Source organism: Montipora capricornis, chromosome 8 (assembly GCF_036669925.1).
Source record: "Montipora capricornis isolate CH-2021 chromosome 8, ASM3666992v2, whole genome shotgun sequence".
Classification (NCBI taxonomy): domain Eukaryota; kingdom Metazoa; phylum Cnidaria; class Anthozoa; order Scleractinia; family Acroporidae; genus Montipora; species Montipora capricornis.
In genome coordinates this window covers 52,778,005-52,783,004 of record NC_090890.1, presented here as the reverse complement: position 1 = coordinate 52,783,004, position 5,000 = coordinate 52,778,005, and positions in this window count along the sequence as shown.

Below are 5,000 nucleotides of genomic sequence, written 5' to 3'. Positions count from 1 at the left end.
ATCGTATCGTTCATTCCCATACATATCCCGCAGAAAGTCCCAGATTAATTAAGACCATTACGTCATCGGAGATTTCTCATTGTCTACGACTGATTGTGCAATCGGAGATTTCGCAACGGCTATAAGTGATGGTGCAATAACTTCGTGTGAAGTTGTTGTCGGTTGTTGTGCTACAGATTGATCAGATGATTTTGTGTCTGTCATCAGTGAATTACCAAGGAGTGCTTGCAGCTGACAAGAATCGTAAAGGTAGATGTTCTGGTGTTTATTTCGGAAACGCTTGCTCCAAGAGAATTTGCCAAAGACTAGATCGAAATGTCGCTGATAAAACGCTTTTTGAGTATCTTTACCGTGTAGTTTTGGAACACTTTTCGCCGCGAATTTTTTATTGATCGCAAGATATTTAATAAGTCATGCAAAGCTTAAATGTTCGGCAAAAAGAGAAGCTAAATTCTTAGGGGGGGGGGGTATGGTATCGGGGGGGGGGGGGGCGGTGTGGATAACAGAAAAAAGGTTTATGGTATCGTTCCCAACTCATTGTAAGCGTGTAGTTAGCCTGCGTAGCAAGCGAAAGTTGGGGCAAGAAACTGAGGGAACGCTTGCAAGAAGACCCCCTATTCACTACTTGCACAATCCCATAATACACCTCTATTACCCCCCAAAACTTTTGCATAACCACTGTGTGCAATTTCTCCTTGGACACGAAAATGTCCCAAGAGAAGTTGAAAACAATGCCTATGCAGATTTTTGGGGGGTAAAAGAGGTGTATTGTGGGATTTGTGCAAGTAGTGAATTTTTGAAAAACGCCCACCTTTTCTTGACACGCGCTGATTGACGTCTTATTTAACAAACTAGACCCTCCGTGAGGGTACACTGGGTTGCCTGTGGTACGTGCACCGTTCCAGACAATTCTTCGATTTCACATGACGTCACGGCCGCCATGTTGGTGTCCCCAAACAATGAAATGGCGGCCATGTTGGTGTTCCGATCCAATCCTCCGGGAATTGAAAGCTATTATTATGCTAACGTCTTCTTTTGTTACGTGGAATGCCGAAGGCATCCACGTCTTAAAACCGGGCTGGAATCTTTTTTTGTTGGTAGTCACAAATGTGCATACCCCACGGATTTAGAATTAATCTCCGATCGGGTGGACTGATTTATTTTCCCTACGGTATTTACAAACTTCCCTGCCTCGACGAGAACTCCCATACTTCCCAAGCCTTCACGATTTTTCTCTGCTAGCGCGTTAGACCACTCGGCCACCGTGACACACTTCCGTCAGATTGGTGAAAGCAAACGTTTATAATAGAATCTTTCCGCCCGCCATGATTGTTTCAGTATTAAACTATTCGATAAAGTGGATAGATGCTTTTTCTTTGAGAAAGGCAAGCTTTAAAGGTAAGGAGAATTTTCTACGTTATTTCTAGATCTTGCTTCGTACTTGTGTGTTCCACTGTGAACATTATTATTTTGCATAGAACGAATACTTCATTAGAAGCATTTTGCATAGAACGAATACGTACTCCAATATTTCTTGGGAACCAGTTTGTTCGCCGTTTTGACGTAGAAAGAAAATAAGAAAATAGCTTTGAACGGCCAAACAAGATAAAAAATGAAATCAAGTTAAAAAAAAACGAATTAGCTATCGCCGTCTCGAGGACTTCGCAGCCGTCTCCCATCCAAGTACTAAGCTTAACTTCAGCTGACACTTGGACTAGCATCAACAATGGTGATCTTTATGTTAAATTCGCACATAGATCTTGTCGAACTTTATAACACTTGAAAGAAAAAAAAACGCACTAACAAAAACCAGGTGTTATGCCGTCATTTTGTCACAGATGTATCCTTTGTTTCGTGAGTTGTCAGTAAACACGCAAGGTATAACTTGATCACAGGCGGCCGCTAAAATTGATGTCACTTCCGATTTTGCGATTTTAATTGAACTCTGATGGAACGTAACAAAAATCTCCCGAAATGTTTTTCGCTGATGGCAAATTGTTTTATTCTCGATGGACACTTCCTAAAAGTTCCTTCTGCTCTCCTTAAAAACTACATATTAATATTTATTTACTTTTCGTCAATATTTGTTTTGCATAAAGCAGGCTAGCAAAATCTGTACCTTGCTTTGTTCGCATTTTTGAGCGTTAAAATAGAATTTTTAGGCGTATGTTCCTGACAGCAAAAGTAGCATATTTTAACGTCCCCCATCCAGATACTAACCCCGCTGCAAAGGGAAAAAAACTTTAGTAACATTGGTCTTGGAAAGGTGTCAGGAGCTCAGAGTACACGCTTAAGCTTGTGGTGAAAAAGAACTTGTAAATGATCAACATATCGGCTTTGAAGCCAAATGTTTCTCGATTTCCTGTTATTTTCTTCAATCGTTCTGGGCTTAGTATTTTACTGAACCACATGTCTTCTTAGAGGGTATATAGCAAAGATGTCTACCATGGCACCGTAATGATTTACGATACCAAACAATGTCGTGTACTATCAGAGCTACATATTGTGCAAGGACTTGAATCTCCTGGAAAAAACAAAACGCCGCTCAGTTGACAGTTATGGAAAATGCGTTCTTACTTTAAAAAATATCCCGTATCTCCTCAATTCTACCCCCCCCCCCCACCTCCAGACTAAAAATCCCGTATCCCCACAATTTTTTTACCTAATTATCCCGTATCCTGATCGCTTCTCGGGCTTTTGGCTAAGATTAGTTTCTTGGCCAAGGGCTACGGTCAAGTACTATTGTACAACGTACGGTACTTTTTCAGTGCCGTAAGGGGCAGGCACAGAACAGTTTCGGCTGTTTGTCTGTTCTCTCGAAAACGATGACAAGGGTTTTTTGGGTTTTTTGTTCAGCTCGAGTGTAGAATCAGGACGAACTGTTGTAGTTTCTGATAACTATTTACTACTTGTAGCTTTTGTTGAATTTTGAATCGATGATAGAGACAGTTTTGGCGATCTTAATCCGGACTGGACTACTGGATTTAAGGATTTTTCTTAACGAGATTTCAAGTTATTGTGGAACGTTACTGAAATCAAGATTATGGAATTGTAAAATTAGAACTTTGGACTGGACTATACAACACGCAATTACGGAATTTTTGAGCATTGAGAGAAATAGAGCACGGATGTTGTCTTTTTGTCTTCGCCACGGCAAATTTATACAGTTTGCACGGAACTACAGAACTAGACGTCGATTACAGGGCCCGGTTGTTCGAAAGCCAATTACCTTAATCCAGGATTAGCGTAAACTTTTGTTTCATGTTTTCAACTTTTTGGTCACAGTTTCCTTTGCTTATTTTTGTTTTTCAAGATTGACTTCTTCTAATGTAAAGTTTTTCTGAATATCAGCCTTGAACAGCATTTGGGAGTTGAGGATAAAACTCGTTTTAAAACCCAGTTTCTGAACAACTGGCCCAGGATGATAAGTTGTTGAACTGTGATTTGTAATAAGTTTTTCGGATGATTTAAGGCTGATCCTGTAATTTTTGGATGAAAGGAGTTAACGAAGCAAGTAAAACTGTAGGATTTGAATTAAGTCTCCTTCCAAAAAATAAATAAACAAAAGATCCCGTATCCTGATAACCTAATAATAGGGCTTCGATGTTTGCATTTGCAAATTTAGTAACATTAGTAATGAGTTTTTACAACAAAAAACTTTAAGTTATATTACAGATGTATCTTTCTAGCAATCTTTCGCCATTTTCCGAAGTCTACCTGTACTTGAAGTTCACTGTAACTGGACAATTTGTGTTAACTGTTTGCGCATTCCACGGATACGCCCTTGTAGGCGTCTTGTTTCGTTGAAAAACATGGCTGTTGATCACGTGAGTGAAACCCAAGAATTTTTTTCAAGTTGGGGGGTCATTAAGACCATTTAAGGGGTCACACAGAAGTCATACCAGCAGAGGCTGTTTGGCTCACAGGTTCTCACACGTTCGTACGACGAAACAGATCTGTCCTTGCGTAATATGTAGCTCTGACAGTGCACGATATTGTTTTGGTATTGTCTATTATTGTAGTGCCATGGTAGAAGCCTTGGTAAATAGCCTGAGAAGACATGTGGTTACTAGCAAAGTACTGAACTCAGAAAGATTGAAGAAAATAAATGGGAAGTGAGAAACATTGGCTTCTGGGCTGACATGTTGATAAAGTTCTTTTCACCACAAGTTTAAGCGTGCCCTCTGAGCATCTGACAGCTTTGTAATACCAACGTTTACTAAAGTTTACTAAAGTTTACTAAAGTTTATCCCTAGGGATCCGGCGGGGTTAGTGTCTGGATGAGTGACCACAAACATATACCCTTCGTAAAACAGAAGCATTGGACCGAAAATACTATTAACGCTAACAAATGCGAACTCAGCAAGGTACAGATTTTGTTAGCTTGCTTTAAGCAAAAAAAAATATTGATGCAAAAGCAAATATATATTGATACACAATACAAGGACGGTCGCTCGAGAATAACATATTTACGACATGAAAACAACATTAATTTTGAACCATGAATATAGAATATAAACAGTTACGATCAGCGACAAACATTTTGGGAGATTTTTGCTACGTTCAATTTTGTTATTGTACGTTTTAGCTGCACAAATAAATCGCAAAATCGAAAGTGACATCGCCGAAATTCAGCGGGCACCGTGATTAAGTTACCGCGACATGTTTACTCGCCAAACAGTGAAGCATCTTTGTCAAATGATGGCAAGATACCGGGTTTTCGTAGGTTTCTTTTTCTGTCAAGTGTGATAAAGTTTGACAATAAATGAGCAAATTCAAAACAAAGATCACAATCGCCCACCATTGTTTCTGCAAAGTCAAAAATTTACTCTCCAAAACGAGGTTATTTATCACCAGGTAATTCCATCATTTTGGAAATAGCAGCTACTTTATTATTCACCGGCGTCACAATTTTTTGCTGATTTTGGGGCTCATTTTGTTGAAACTCAAGCACGCTTCCAACAGACCTGTTTATTTTCACGAAACCTTTTCCTGCTTAG